Source organism: Ceratotherium simum, chromosome 6 (assembly GCF_057802395.1).
Source record: "Ceratotherium simum simum isolate JZ-2026a chromosome 6, ASM5780239v1, whole genome shotgun sequence".
NCBI classification, from domain to species: Eukaryota; Metazoa; Chordata; class Mammalia; order Perissodactyla; family Rhinocerotidae; genus Ceratotherium; species Ceratotherium simum.
In genome coordinates this window covers 62,445,467-62,461,157 of record NC_141905.1, presented here as the reverse complement: position 1 = coordinate 62,461,157, position 15,691 = coordinate 62,445,467, and the positions used below count along the sequence as shown (strand labels likewise).

The 15,691-nt window shown below is 39.2% G+C and overlaps 1 pseudogene; it reads left to right on the top strand.

The window, feature by feature from the left end:
- LOC101389360 (vacuolar-sorting protein SNF8 pseudogene) overlaps positions 1 to 1,539 on the top strand; it is a 29,405-nt pseudogene extending 27,866 nt beyond the window's left edge.
- The last annotated feature ends 14,152 nt before the right edge of the window (positions 1,540 to 15,691 follow it).

The following is a 15,691-nucleotide window of genomic DNA, read 5'->3' as shown; positions in this document are numbered from 1 at the left end:
AAAAAAAAAAAAAGAGGAAGATTGGAAACAGATGTTAGTGCAGGGCCAATCTTCCTCAAAAACAAGAAAAATCCAGTAAAAAAAATGAGCAAAGGATCTGAACAGGTAGTTCTTCAAAGAAGATATACAAGTAGCCAATAAGAACATGAAGAGAGGCTCAACATCATCAGCCATCGAAGAAATACAAATCAAAACCACAATGAGATACCGCTTCACTTGCTCTAGGATGGCTATAATCAAAAAGACAGGTAATAACAAATGTTGGTGAGAATGTGTAGAAATTGGGCTCCTTTTATTTTCTTGATTTAGCTTTTTTTTTAATAAGTTTTTTATTTATTTATTTATTTTTCCCCCCAAAGCCCCAGTAGATAGTTGTACATCATAGTTGCACATCCTTCTAGTTGCTGTATGTGGGACGCGGCCTCAGCATGGCCAGAGAAACACTGCGTCGGTGCGCGCCTGGGATCCGAACCCGGGCCGCCAGCAGCAGAGCACACGCACTTAACCGCTAAGCCACGGGGCGGCCCTTGATTTAACTTAAAGTTATGTAAATACTTGGTTTTTATCTTTCTATTAAATTATAATTTCCTTGAGTACTGGGACTGGATCTTATTTGATTTATCAATCCCTAACTTTTAATAGATTTAAAACTAATATTTCCATGGAAATCAATCAATAGAGGCCAGCGGCAGATCTGCGGATACAGAGACCAGGGGTCCCGGCAGCAGGGTGGCCCACAGCCCAGGGCGGGGATATATCTGTGCAGGGTGGGAGCCAGCATTATCACCCAGAAGAAGCTTGCCAAGGCCAGCCATAAGAAGCAAGGGACTGTCTTGACTGAGGATCACCTGGCCCAGATGTCAAAGCAGTTAGACTTGTTCAAGACCAATCTGGGGCAATTTGCCAGCAAACACAATCCAGAGATCCAGAAGAATCCCAAGTTCCAGGTGCAGTTCCAGGACATCTGTGCCACCACTGGGATGGATCCCCTGACTTCTGGAAAGGGATTTTGGTCTGAGATGCTGGGCATACCGACTATCAAAGATTATCAAAGTATGTTTAATATCAAATAAACATACAGATTATTCAGTATTCCTGAAGCACCAGAATAGAGGTCTGAGAACTTGGGAGGAACTACATGAACAGGTGTTAAAAATAAGGGAAAAATTTGCCCAGGCTGTTAGCCAGGATGACATGATCAAGGCCATCAAGTAACTAAAGGGACCTGACACTGGCTTTGGCATCATCCCTGTGGGTGGCACTTACCTCATTCAGTCTGTTCCAGCTGAGCCAAATATGGGTCACCCTGTGGTGCTGCAGCTGGCAGGGAAAAATAACTATATGGCCATCAGTGAGATCAAAGTTTATCTTAAATGAGAGACAGAGTGAGTATGGAAAGTGTTGCAACACCTGATGAAGAAATGGCTGGCCTGGCTGGACTTGTAGGTAGGGAAGGCACATTATTCCCTGCTAGCTCTCATCACTGACCTCTACTCCCCAGACCTTAAGGCTGAGGAGGCCAAAGAAGTCCTCTCCTGAATCTGGGAGTGTGGAAGGGGGCACCGAATCAGACAGGGAGAAGACAGAGGAGCTATTGGTAAATAAAACCTGAACAATTTTGTTTTAAAAAATAGAAAAACATCAATCAATAAAAACATATCCAGAAACTATAATGATGATGAAACAACCAAACAAGGACATAAAAGCAGCTATTACGAATATGCTCTATATGTTCAAAAAGGTAGAGGAAAACACAACCATGATAACTAGAGAAATGGAAGATATAAGAAAGATGCAAATGAAACTTCTAGATATGAAAAATACAATATCTGAAATGGAAAATACACTGGATGGGATAATAGCAGATGCTGAGGAAAAGATCAGTGATCTGAAGAAATAGCAATAGAACTAACCAAGATGAAGCACAGAGACAAAAAAGAATGAAAAAAATGAACACAGCACCATTTATGTATGGAATAATATTAAGAAGACTGACATATGTATAATATACCATAAGGATCCCATAAGGAAAGAAGATGGGTAAGAATAGGTATTTAGAAAATAGAATATTTAGAAAAAATATTTAAAGACAAATTGGTCAGAAAATTTCCAAATTTGCTGAAAGCTATAAACCCACAGATCCAAGAAACTCAATGAATCCCAAGCAGAATAAACCTAAAGAAAACCACACCAAGTTATTTCATAATGAAATTTCTGAAACCAGTGAAAAAGAGAAAATATTAAAAGCAGCCAGAGCAAAAAGATATATTACTCACAGAAGGATAAATATACGAATGACAATAGACTAATCAGAAACTACAAGAACTAGAAGACAGAAGAAAAATATTTTTAGAGTACTGAAAGACAAAAATTCATCAACCTAAAATTCTTTACCTGGCAAAATTGTCGTTCAAAAATGAAAACACAGGGCCAGCCCCTGTGGCCTAGTGGTTAAGTTTGGTGTGCTCCACTGTAGCAGCCCAGGTTCCATTCCCACTTGTGGACCTACACCATTCATCTGTCAGTGGCTATGCTGTGGCAGTGGCTCACATACAAAAAGAGGAGGATTGGCAACAGATGTTAGCTCAGGGTGAATCTTCTTCAGCAAAAAACAAACAAACAAAAAAAAAATGAAGACAGTTCCTCAAAAAGTTAAACATAGAATTATCATATAACTCACCAATTCCACTCCTAGGTACAAACCCAAAATAATTGAAAATAGCGACTCAAACAGATACTTGTAGGCAAATGTTCATTGCAGCATTATTCACAATAGGCAAAAGGTTGAAACAACCCAAATTGTAGTATATACAAACAATGGGATATTATTCAGCCATACAAAGAAATGAAGTTCTGATACCTGCTACGACATGGATGAACCTTGTAAATATTATGCTAAGTGAAAGAAGCTAGATACAAAAGGATAAATACTGTGTTTCCGCTTAGATGAAATATCTAAAATAGGCAAATTCATAGAGACAGAAAATAGATTAGAGGTTCCTAGGGGCTGAGAGGAGGGGGGAATGGGGAGTTACTGCTTAATGGGTAGAGTTTAGGGTGACAAACAAGTTTTGGAAATAGTGATGATGGTTGTATAACATTGTGGATGTAATTAATGCCACTGAATTACACACAAAAATTGTTAAAATGGCAAATTTTATGCTATGTATATTTTACCACAATAACAAAATGAAGGCAAAATGAACTATGTTTTAGACAAACAAAAGATGAGAAAATTCATCACAAGAATTTTAATGAATGAGAAAAATCATGCTCTACAAGAAATGTTAAAGGAAGTTCTCCAGGCAGAAGGAAATGATACATGTGGAAATTTGGATCTACACAACAGAATGAAGAGTGCAAGAAATAGTAAATATATGGATATATGTAAAAGACATTTCTTTAATCTTTAATCTCTTCAAAATATAATGGGCTCTTTAAAGCAAAAATGACAACAATGTGGTTTATAATACCTGTAAAAGCAAAATGTATGGGCCGGCCCCGTGGCTTAGTGGTTGAGTGCACGCACTCCGCTGCTGGCGGCCCAGGTTCGGATCCTGGGCACGCACCGACGCACCACTTCTCTGGCCATGCTGAGGCCGCATCCCACATGCAGCTGCTAGAAGGATGTGCAGCTATGACATACAACTATGTACTGGGGCTTTGGGGGGAAATAAAAAAAAATAAAATCTTAAAAAAAAAAGCAAAATGTATGACCACAATAGCATAATGGATGAGAGGGAAAAAATGAAAGCATACTACTGTAATGTTCTTATACGACACATGAAGTGATATATTATCTGAAGGTAGTATGATATTTAAAATACATTTTATAAACTGTAGAGCAACAACTAAAGAAATAAAGGAATAACTTTATTTGTGAATCTTGGCAACAAAATGGAATTATGAAAAATATTCAATCCAAAGGAAAGCAAAGAAACAAGAACAAAGGAACAGAGAAGATGGGACAACTAAGAAATAAACAGCAAGATGTCAGCTTCAAACTCAACCATGTTGATAATTACATTAAGTGTAGATATTGTAAACACCCCAATTAAAAGGCAAGGATGGTCAGATTGGGTAAAAAACTAAGACCCAACTGTATGTTGTCTACAAGAAACTCACTTAAATATAAAGAAACAGTTAAAAGTAAAGAGATGGGGAAATGTATACTATACAAATAAGAGTCAAATGAAAGCTGAAGAGGCTAAATTGAAAATAAGAAATAGACAAATCCACAATTATAGTTGGAGATTTTAGCACTTTCCCCTAAGTAACTCATAGGAAAACTAGACAGAAAAATCAGTAATGGTATGGATTAGAAGAATACTATCAAACAATTTGACCTAATTGACATTTATAAACACTCCACTAAACTCCAGAATACACATTCTTGTCAGGTACACATGGAACACTAACAAGATAGACTATATTCTAAGCCATAAAACAAATCTCAATAAATATAAAAGGATTCAAGTCATGCAAATTATGTTCTCTGACCAGAATGAAATTAAACTAGAAATTAATAACAGGAATATATCAGAAAAATCCCTCAAATATTTGGAAATTAAATAACAAACTTCTAAACCCACGGATCAACGATGTCTCAAGGGCAATTATAAAATATTTCAAACCTAAGTGACAATGGAAATATAACATATTAAAATGTGTGGGATGCAGCTAAAGTACTTCCTAGAGGGAAATTTATAGTACTGAATGCTTATAAGTGGTACAGTCACTTTGGAAGACAGTTTGGCAGTTTCTTACAAAACTGAACTTACTCTTACCATACAATCCAAGTGCAATTGCACTCCCGGGTATTTACCCAAATGAGTTGAAAACTTATGTCCACACAAAAACCTGCACACAAATGTTTATAGCAGCTTTATTCATAATTGCCAAAACTTGGAAACAACCAGGATGTCCTTCAATAAGTGAGTGGTACATCCATACAATGGAATATTATTCAGTGATAAAAAGAAATGAGCTATCAAGCCATGAAAAGACATGGAGGAACCTTAAATGCATATTAGTAAGTGAAAGAAGCCAATTTGAAAAGGCTACATACTGTATGATTCAAATTATGTGACACTCTGCAAAAGGCAACACTGTGGAGATAATAAAAGATCAGCGGTTGCCAGAGGTTATGGAGGAGGGAGGGATGAATAGGTGGAACTCAGAGGATTTTTAGGGCAGTCAAACTATTCTGTATGATACTATAATGGTGGATACATGTCATTATACATTTTTCAAAACCCGTAGAATATACAACACCAAGTGTGAACCCTAATGTAAACTATGGACTTTAGGGGATAATGATATGTTAATATAGATTCATCAACTGTAACTAATGTACCATTGTGATGTGGGATGTTGGAAAGGTCTAAACCATGTTTTTCTCCTTTATTTGTTAATTGGTGATTGTATCAAATGGATTTTGAATGTTAAACCAACTTGTGTTTCCTATAAGCAGCATGTAAGTGGGTTTGTTTTTTGTTATTTATATACAGTCTGACATTCTTTTTCATTGGAGCGATTTTTATTGGCGTGCTTAGACTGTTCACATTTAATGTAACTATTGATATAGATGGCCTTAAAACTACCATCTTACTATCTATTTTCTGTTTTTCCTATCTGTTCTTCATGCCTTTATTCTTCCTTTCTCATCTCCTTTTGGATTAATAAAGCTTTTCTTTTTTCTGCTGGGAAACAGTCGCCCTGAGCTAACATCTGTTGCCAATCTTCCTCTTTCTTTTTTTTCCCTCTCCAAAGCCCCAGTACATAGTTGTATATTCTAGTTGTAAGTCCTTCTAGTTCTTCTGCGTGAGCTGCCACCACAGCATGGCTACTGACAGACAAGTGGTGTGGTTCCACCCGTGGGAACCAAACCCCGGGCCGCCAAAGTGGAGCACGCCAAACTTTAACCACTAGGCCATTAGGGCTCGCTCTAGATTAATAAAGTAATTTTCACTCCATTTTTTCCATCCTGTTTGGCTTTTTAATTTTGTTTTCTTTTATTATGCTTCTAGCGATTACTTCAAAGATTTTAATATGCATCATTACAAGAGCTTACTTACCTCCATTTACCCCACCTTTTTTTTATTGAAGTAACATTGGTTTATAACATTATATAAAATTCAGGTATAGGGGCCGGCCCGGTGGCGCAAGTGGTTAAGTGCACGTGCTCCGCTGCAGCGGCCCGGGGTTCGCTGGTTCGGATCCCGGGCGCGCACCGACGCACTGCTTGGCAAGCCATGCTGTGGCGGCGTCCCATATAAAGTGGAGGAAGATGGGCACAGATGTTAGCCCAGGGCCGTCTTCCTCAGCAAAAAAAGAGGAGGATTGGCGGATGTTAGCACAGGGCTGATCTCCTCACAAAAAAAAAAAACTAAAAAAAAAAAAACAAATAAACAACAACAACAAAAAAAAATTATCTATCTAAAATTCAGGTATACATCATTATATTTCAATTTCTGTGTAGACTGCATCATGTTTGACACCCAAAGACTAATTACTATCCATCACCAGACACACGTGCCCAGTCACCCCTTTGGGCCTCCTCACTCCCCCCTTCCCTTCTGGTAACCACCAATCTAATCTCTGTATCTATGTGTTTGTTTGTTATTGTTGTTGTTGTTGTTTTTATCTTCTCTTCATGAGTGAGATCATAAGGTATTTGACTTTCTCCCTCTGACTTATTTCACTTAGCATAATACCCTCAAGGTCCACCCATGTTGTCACAAATGGGAAAATTTCATCTTTTTTGTATGGCTGAGTAGTATTCCATTGTGTATACATACCACATCTTCTTTACCCATTACTCCCTTGATGGGCACTTAAGCTGTTTCCAAGTCTTGGCTATTGTGAATGAACATAGGGGTGCATATATCTTTACTCATTCATGTTTTCATGTTCTTTGGATAAATACCCAGCAGCAGAATAGCTGGATCGTATGGTGGTTCTATTCTTAATTTTTTGAGGAATCTCCATACTGTTTTCCATAGTGGCTGCACCAGTTTGCACTCCTACCAGCACTGTATGAGAATTCCCTTTTCTCCACATCCTCTCCCACACCTGTTATTTCTTGTCTTGTTAATTATAGCCATTCTGACAGGCATGAGGTGATATACCTCATTGTAGTTTTCATTTGCATTTTCCTAATAATTAGTGATATTGAACATCTTTTCATGTTCCTGTTGGCCTTCTGTGTATCTCCTTTGGAAAAATGTCTGTTCAGACCTTTTGTCCATTTTTTAATTGGGTTGTTTGTTTTTGTGCTGTTGAGATGTATGAGTTCTTTATATATTTTGGATATTAAGCACTTATCAGATGTATGGTTTGCAAATATCTTCTCCCAATTGTTAGGTTGTCTTTTTGTTTCATTGATGGTTTCCTTTGCTGTGCAGAAGCTTTTTAGTTTGATGTAGTCCCATTTGTTTATTTTTTCTATTGTTTCAGTTGCCTGGTCAGACATGGATTTGAAAATATGCTGCTAAGACTGATGTCAAAGAGCATACTGCCTTTGTTTTCTTCCAGAAGTTTTATGGTTTCAGATCTTATATTCAAGGCTTTAATCCGTTTTGAGTTAATTTTTGTGTATGGTGTAAGATAATGGTCTACTTCATTCTTTTGCAGTCTTTCGTCCAGTTTTCCCAACATCATTTATTGAAGAGACTTTCCTTTCTCCATTGTATGTTCTTGGCTCCCTTGTCGAAAATTAGTTGCCCATAGATGTGTGGGTTTATTTCTGGGCTCTCGATTCTGCTCCAATGATCTGTGTGTCTGTTTTTGTGTCAGTACCATGCTGTTTTGATTACTATAGCTTTGTAGTAAATTTTGAAATCACAGAGTGTGATGCCTCCAGCTTTGTTCTTTTTTCTCAGGATGTCTTTGTTCCATCTAAATTTTAGGATTCTTTGTTCTATTTCTGTGAAAAATGTCATTGGAACTTTTATAGGGACTGCATTGAATCTGTAGATTGCTTTAGGAAGTACAGACATTTTAACTATGTTAATTATTCCAATCCAAGAGCATGGAATATCTTTCCATTTCTTTGAGTCTTCTTCAATTTCTTTCAACAATGTTTTATAGTTTTCAGTGTACAGGTCTTTCACCTCTTTGGTTAAATTTATTCCTACTTATTTGATTCTTTTGGTTGCAATTGTAAATGGGATTGTATTCTTAATTTCTATTTCTGCTACTTTGTTGTTAGTGTATAGAAACACAAGTGATTTTTGTATTTTGATTTTGCTTCCTGCAACTTTAACATATTCATTTATTATTTCTATAAGTTTTTTGGTGGATTCTTTAGGGTTTTCTAAAGACAAAATCATGTAACCTGCAAATCGTGACATTTTCACTTCTTCCTTTCCAATTTGGATCCTTTTTATTTCTTTTTCTTGCCTGATTGCTCTGGCTAGGACTTCCAATACTATGTTAAATAAGAGTGGTGGAAGTGGGGGCCAGCCCAGTGGCGCAAGCGGTTAAGTGCGCGCGCTCCACTGCGGTGGCCCGGGGTTCGCCAGTTCGGATCCCGGGCGCGCACCAACACACTGCTTGGCAAGCCATGCTGTGGCGGCATCCCATATAAAGTGGAGGAAGATGGGCACAGATGTTAGCCCAGGGCTAGTCTTCCTCAGCAAAAGAAGAGGAGGATTGGCAGATGTTAGCACACGGCTGGTCTCCTCACAAAAAAAAAAGTGGTGAAAGTGGGCATCCTTGTCTGGTTCCTGTTCTTAGAGGGATATCTTTCAGTTTTTCTCCATTGAAGATGATATTAGCTATGCGTTTGTCATATATGGCCTTTATTATATTGAGGTATTTTCCTTCTATACCCATTTTATTGAGAGTTTTTATCATAAATGTATGCTATATCTTGTCAAATGCTTTCTCTGCATCTATTGAGGTGATTATGTGATTTTTATTCTTCATCTTGTTATTGTGGTGTATCATGTTGATTGATTTGTGGATGTTGAACCATCCCTGCATCCGTGGAATAAATCCCACTTGATCATGGTGTATGATCTTTTTCATGTATTGTTGTATTTGATTTGCTAGTTTTGTTGAGGATTTTTGCATCGATGTTCATCAGTGATATTGGCCTGTAATTTTCTTTTTTTGTGCTGTCCTTGTCTGGTTTTGTATCAGGGTAATGTTGGCCTCATAGAATGAGTTAGGAATCTTCCCCTCCTCTTCAATTTTTTGGAAGAGTTTGAGAAGTATAGGTATTAAGTCTTCTTTGAATGTTTGGTAGAATTCACCAGGGAAGCCATCTGGTCCTGGACTTTTATTTTTTGGGAGGTTTTTGGTTACTGTTTTGATCTCCTTACTGATGATTGGTCTATTCAAGTTCTCTATTTCTTCTTGATTCAGTTTTGGAAGGTTATATGATTCTAAGAATTTGTCCATTTCTTCTAGATTATCCAATTTGTTGGCAAATAGCTTTTCGTAGTATTCTCTTATAATCTTTCATATTTCTGAGGTGTCCATTGTAACTTCTCTTCTTTAATTTCTAATTTTATTTATTTGGGACTTCTCTCTTTTTTCCTTGGTGAGTCTGGCTAAAGGTTTGTCAATTTTGTTTATCTTTTCAAAGAATCAGTTCTTAGTTTCATTTATTTTTTTCCATTTTATTTTTAGTCTCTATTTCATTTATTTCTGCTCCAATTTTTATTATTTCCTTCCTTCTACTGATTTTGGACTTTGTTCTTCTTTTTTCAGTTCCTTTAGGTGCACCATTAGATTGTTTATTTGAGATTTTTCTTGTTTGTTGAGGTAGGCCTATATTGCTATAAACTTCCCTCTTAGAACCGCTTTTGCTATATCCTATAAATTTTGGCATGTTGTATTTTCATTTTCATTTGTCTCCAGGTATTTTTTGATTTCTCCTTTGATTTCTTTGTTGACCCAATAGTTATATAGTAGCATTTTGTTTAATCTCCACATATTTGTGGCTTTTCCAATTTTCTTCCTGTAGTTGATTTCTAGTTTCACACCATTGTGGTCAGAAAAAATGCTTGAGGGGCCAGCCCGGTGGTGTAGTGGTTAAGTTCACACACTCCACTTCAGCAGCCTGGGGTTTGTGGTTCAGATCCTGGGCATGGACCTACTCACTGCTCATCACACCATGCTGAGGAGGTGTCCCACATAGAAGAATTAGAAGGACCTACAACTAGGACATACAACTATGTACTGGGGGCTTTGGGGAGAAAAAAAAAGAGGAAGATTGGCCACAGATGTCAGCTCAGGGCCAATCTTCCTCAAAAAAAAAAAAAAGAAGAAGAAAGAAGAAGAGGTATCAAATAAAAGATTCTTTGCAGCCCTGTTCGAAAAGACCATACCAGGTACTTTTAATCAATTCATGCACTGCAGAATCAAAAGGCATAGATCTCATTTAAAAAAGGCTTCTCCACCTGAGTGGGTTTCAGTTCCTATTTCTGATACCCGACTTCAACTGACCAATGCAAATATCTCCAAACCAGGATGAGAAGAAGATGACATCTGTTGTAGACAGCTGTCCCAAGACTCTGGACCAGGCCTGTATTCTCAACCTTATATCTCCTCATTTAAACCTTTGTTATGGGCCGGCCCCGTGGCTTAGCGGTTAAGTGCTTGCGCTCCGCTGCTGGTGGCCTGGGTTCGGATCCCGGGCGCGCACCGACGCACCACTTCTCCGGCCATGCTGAGGCCGCGTCCCACATACAGCAACTAGAAGGATGTGCAACTGTGACATACAACTATCTACTGGGACTTTGGGGGAAAAATAAATAAATAAAATTATAAAAAAATAAAAATAAAAATAAACCTTTGTTATGCTTAAACTGTGTATCTATTTTATAATTATTCCATTTAAGGTTGCGAAATACTATCATCCTTAAAGAAAGCGATTGATTTGGAACAGACTGGTCTTGAAGGCCAGGCATTTATTGAGTGGCTGCTAATGGAACTCAACGGTTATGTGAACAAATCTCTGGTCTTGGCTACTGCCTGGATGGCTAAATCACCGCACCCTGAGTTTCCTTTAGATGCAGGGAAGGAGTCACACTGAACTAACACCTGTTGCCAATCTTCCTCTCTTTAAGGCCAGAGGGGCTCATTCAGTGTTCCACTGGTATGACCACCAAGCAGCTGGCTATATTTGTTCCTTCTTTTGGGCTAGAGGATGTCATACCACATACACATACAGAAGCCCTTAACAGTAGTCAAGCAGGAATAGCCTTATTAGATACTGAAATGTCTTTAATGAGAAAGGCTGTCCTTCAAAATAGAATGGCCTTAGATATTCTTACAGCATCCCAATGTGGTACATATATATCATTCAAACTGAATGCTGTGTTTTTATACCTGATGAATCTTCCAATGTATCATCTCTGCTAAAGCACATGGGAAAAACAGGTGAACGCCTTAAGTGATCCTACACCCAGTCTTGATTTGTTTAGTTGGCTCCCTTCCAGTATTGACTTCCATTTGCAACCCAGATTACAATCCCTATTTCTATTACTCGTTGGAATTCTTGTATTAGTCATAATATTCAAACTAATTACTGTTTTCTTTACTTGGTGTTGTAAGACTGGCATGCAAGCTAGAGTAACGATTGCTCAGTGACTTGAGGTGATTAATCAATCTTACAACCCTGGATGAATCTCCTTTTCTTGTTAAGGCTATGCCTAAGAATTCATTTTTAAGCTAATCACTTCAAGTATTGTATTACCTGTTCTATAATTGTTTTTTTTTTTTTTTGAGGGAGATTGGCCCTTTGCTAACATCTGTTGCCAATTTTCCTCTTTTTTCTCCCTAAAGCCCCAGTACACAATTGTGTATCATAGTTGTAGAGTTGTAGCTCTGCTATGTGGGACGCTGCCTCAGCATGGCGTGATGAGCAGTGAGTAGGTCTGTGCCCGGGATCCGAACCGGCGAACCCCGGGCCAGCGAAGTGGAACACGCAAACCTAACCACTATGCCACCGGGCCAGCCCTATAATTGTTATAAACAATGTAACTATGGGAAGTCATGTAAAAGCACATGTGGAATGTTTGTGCAATAATCTAAAAATAATTGACAAATTACATAACCTATGAAATACTTCCTGTGTTAATATATACCTCTACGCTTGTCCACTATATATGACTATTTCCCCCCAATGTGGATAACTGGGCAACTCAATGAAATAAAAGCCTAACGCTGAGGGACAGGAGGGACCCAGGGCAGGCAGCAACAACCCTGGCACCAAAAGACAATATTTTGATCAGCAATGCTTTCTATTGAAACGTTATTGATCAAAAGGGGAAAATGACAAGAGATTCTCACATATTGAGGTATATGGGGTAACTATTCGGGTTCAAAACTGATTTGGCTTGAAGTAAAAAGACTGACTTATGGCCTATCAAAAATACATTGTACATCTGCTTAACTGTTCAAGTAAAGAATGCACTCTCTTAAAATAAGAATGCATACTTCCCCTCCAACACCCTATTGGTAATGCCCTATTGGTGATGCCCTACTGGTAACGCCCAGATTAGTCCCTTTCCTGACATCATGGTCATGTTGACCTGCTAATCTGCAACTGAATACCTCTTTGAAATTTTGATGAAAATATATCCTGGGTGTGTTTAATGTATGTTCTTTGTTCTAAAAAGATATAAGACCATACTGAAAACCACGCTTCTTCGGAATACTTTCTAAGGCCTTTCCAGGTTATAATCCTGACTCTGGCTCAAGTAAATGCAACTTATTTCTCTTATCTATAGAATGGTTATTGGTTGTTTTGTGTTGACAGTCTTTTGACCTTCATATTAGCTTCATAGGTGGTTGATCTGTTATCTTTACTGTATATTTACCTTTACCAGTGATTTTATTGTTTTGTTTTTGTTTTTGTTTGGTGAGGAAGATTAACTCTGAGCTAACATCTGTGCCCATCTTCCTCTATTTTATATGTGGGACACCTGCCACAGCTTTGCTTGATAATTGGTGTGTAGGTCTGTGCCTGGGATCCAAACCGGGGAAACCCTGGGCACCGATGTGGACAGCATGAACTTAACCACTACACCACTGAGCTGGCCCCTGTTTTGTTTTGTTTTGTTGATAATTTTCTTATTCCTATTTGTGGTCTTTTCTTTTCCACTTAAATAAGTCCCTTTAGCATTTCTTGTAAGGCTGGTTTATTGGTGATAAACTCCTTTAGTTTTTGCTTGTCTAGAACTCTTTATCTCTCCTTCCATTCTGAATGATAACTTTGCCAGGTAGAGTATTCTTGGCTGTAGGTTTTTTCCTTTCAGCACTTTAAATATATGGTGCCACTCCCTTCTAGCCTGTAAGATTTCTGCTGAGAAGTCAGCTGATAGCCTTATAGGGTTTCCTTTGTATGTAACTTTGTTGCCTTCCTCTTGCAACTTTTAGGATTCTCTCTTTAATTCTTGACATTTTAATTATAATGTGTCTTGGTGTGGGCCTCTTTGGGTTCATCTTGTTTGGTGCTCTCCATGCTTCCTGTACCTGGATGTCTGTTTCCTTCCTTAGGTTTTCAGCTATTATTTCTTCAAATAGATTCTCTGCCCCTTTGTCTCTCTCTTTTCCTTCTGGGACACCTATAATATGGATGTTACTATGCTTGATATTGTCCCAGAGGTCCCCTAGACTGTCCTCATTCTTTTTAATTCTTTTTCCTTTTTTCTGTTCAGCTTGGGTGATTTCCTCTAGTCCTTTGTCCAGCTTGCTGATCTATTCTTCTGTATCACCTACTCTGCTATTGATTCCTTCTAGTGAATTTTTCATTTGAAAAATGCATTTCAAATGCAAAATGCAAAATATTGCATTCTTCAGTTCTGATTGGTTCTTTTTTAAATTTTCCAATTCTTTGTTGAAGTTTTCACTGTATTCATTCACTCTTCTTTCAAGATCAGTGAGCATCCTTATAACTATTAGTTTGTACTCTTTATCAGGTAGATTGTTAATCTGTTTCATTTAGTCCTTTTTCTCAGGATTTGTCTTGTTCCCTTATTTGAAACGTATTCCTTTATCTCCTCATTTTACCTCATTCTCTGTGCTTATATCTATGTATTAGGTAGATCAGCTACACCTCCCAATCTTGGAGAAGTGGCCTTATGTAAGAGATGCCTTATGATGCCAGCAGTGTGCTTCCCTCTCGTCACCAGTTCCAAATGTTCTAGGAGTGTCCCCTTTGTGGGCTATGTGTGTCTTTCTGTTGCAGCAGGGTTGCTCTTGCTGCAGGTGCACAGGGGGGCTAGGCTGTCCCTCTGGCTGGCTGTAATGCTCAGCTGCGTGTGGCTGCTACAGTCCCTTCAGTCACTTTATCAGGCGGGGGAAGCCCCAGCACTGTTGGCTGCAAAGTCTAATAGCACACTCCCACTGTAGTTTTTCTGTTGAGTAGGCCCCCAGTGTGGCTGGTTGCTAGGCTCAGGGGCTTACAATTGCTGTAGGCCTCCGGCCTGCAAGGTTGTTGTCAGCTCCCTCAGTAGTGCAGCTGAGTAGGGCCGGCCCCAGGTGTGGCAGCACACAATTGTTTTAGGTGTTAGAAGCCACTATGTGGCTGTTTGAGAAGCACAAGTCTGCTGCAGCTGACAAGCCCCACCACCTGCAGGCCCACATACCCTGTCAATGCAGTCCTGCCCTGTGCACATACCATGCCCCACAGGGGCAGACCCACTCACTCTGCTGCAGAGGTCCCACACACCCCATCTATGTGGGCCCACAAGTTGCCCAAGGGCTTGCTGTTGGGTGGGGCCAGTCCCTAGGGTGGGCTGCCTGCCCTGGCTGAGATGAGTTAAATCAGTGCTGTAGTGAGTGGGGTAGACCCCTGTACTAAGAGGCCAGGGGAAGAACTCCAATGGCATCTGCCAGCGTCTGTGTCAGCATGCCCGTAGTAGGTCACAATAATGGCTGCCGCCAATGTCTCAGTCCCTGGGGAGGTGGTCCCAGCTGCCTCCTGCCTTGCTGAGATGCGCCCAGAGCCTATCAAGTGAGTCCCTTTTCACCAAAGGACTGTGCACTTTTCTTTCTGGTGATTTCAGGTTGCTTTCCAAAACTGGTGAGTATGTGTGTGGGACCCTTAAGAGCAGGCTTTTCTTTCCCTTATGTTCTATAGCTTTCCTGGGGGTATTCCCTGTTGTTAATAGCCAGCAAAGCCAGATATTATGACACTCATCTTGGTTGTGCTGAGTTCAAAAGCTGCTTATTATGGCAAAGCTCTCCTGCTCAGATTCCCCACTCCTCCAAGGAAAGCTTCCTATCTTAAGATTGCTCCTGGCCATGAAGTGCCATGGCTAGAATGTGACTTTTTGCTCTCTGGAAAGGAATTTCTGCCTCATCCACCTCAGTCAGCACTGTGCCTTGTTGTGGGGGTCCTTTTTATCCAATTTCCAGTTCTCTCTCACGGGTAATTTTTCCAAGGGTAGTAGTAAATTTGTTTTGTCCATGGGAGGAGGTGAGTTCAGAGTCCACCTAAGCCACCATCTTTCCAGCAGTCTCCAGTTACCCCTCTTTGATAGTCAGTGTTAGCAGCTTGATGTGTATCCTGCTACATCTTTTTCCTTATTGTATTTGTTTTAAAAGTTGTATCATATTCCATTATATGTGTAATATTATTGAAATAGGACCACAATTCAGAATTTCTGAAACATGACTTTTGGCATTTACTAAGAAATCTGCATGCAGGAAGAAGTGAGAGGAGCTTCCA